Here is a 1,316-nt window from a genome sequence, read left to right as displayed (position 1 = left end):
TTAATGAAGAAAAGAAACAATAATGATCAGAGCATAAATAAATAAAATTAAAATTAAAATATGCAATAATAAAACAAAAAGTTGGTTTTTGAAAAGATAAACAAAAGTGACAAATCTTTAGCCAGACTAAGAGAAAAAGAAAGAAGAGCCAGATAAATAAATTAGAGATGAAAAGGAGACATTATAACTGATACTGCAGAAATCCAAAAGACCATTAGAGACTACTAGGAGCTACTATATGCCAATAAATTGGAAAGCCCAGAAGAAATGGATAAATTCCTGGACACTCACAATGTACCAAGGTTGAACCAGGAAGAAATCCAAAACCTGGATAAACCAATAACAAGTAACAAGACAGAAGCAGTGATAAAAAAATCTGTCATTAAAGAAAAGCGCAGGACTTGATACATTCACTGCTGAATTCTATCAAGCTTTCAGAGAATTAATACCAATCCAACTTGAATTATTTCAAAAATTGAGGAGGAGGGAATATTCCCAAAAACATTCTATGAGGCCTGTATGACCCTGATACCAAAAGCAAAAAAACAAAAACAAAACACACAAAAAAGAAAGAAAACTATAGGCCAATATCTCTGATGAATACAGATGCAAAATTCCTCAACAAAATACTAGCAAGCTGAATTCAGCAATACGTTAAAAATATCATCTATCATGATCAAGTGAGATTTATCCCAGGAATACAAGGATAATTCAAAACATGCAATAATTCGATGTAATACATCATATCAACAGAACTAAGGAAAAAAAACCACATGATCATTTCAATTGATGCTGAAAAAGCATTCAATAAAATTCAATAATCCCTTCATGATAAAAACACATGTACCCTAGAAAGATATATAACTATTATGTACCCACAATAATTAAAAAAAATAAAATAAAATAAGCCTGTTAATTTTGTTTCTCTTTTCAAAGAACCAACTTTTTGTTTAATTAATCTTCTGTATAATTCTCTGGGTTTAGGATTGGTTTGCTCTTCCTTTTCCAATTCCTTGAGACAATTCATTAGGTTTTTTAAATGGATTCATCTGTTTAATATAGGGAAATGACATTTTGTCAATAGTAGGTACCATAAAATGTAAACACAATTACTGTCATAAACCTGGATATACCTTCAAGGATTGAAAGTGCCTTTGTTTTAGTCACCCTGTTTAAATATAGTGCAGAAAAATGTCTTCATGTTAGCACCATGTGCATAAAAAGAGATTCAAATTACAAAAGAGGCAGATAAAATTTGAATTCTTTAAACATTCATTAAACTAAGTTTTTGTTTGTTTGTTTGTTTGTTTGAGACA

The sequence above is a fragment of the Propithecus coquereli genome, unplaced genomic scaffold, assembly GCF_000956105.1.
Source record: "Propithecus coquereli isolate 6110/MARCELLA unplaced genomic scaffold, Pcoq_1.0 Scaffold581, whole genome shotgun sequence".
Taxonomy (NCBI): domain Eukaryota; kingdom Metazoa; phylum Chordata; class Mammalia; order Primates; family Indriidae; genus Propithecus; species Propithecus coquereli.
Note: the sequence above shows the minus strand (reverse complement) of the source record.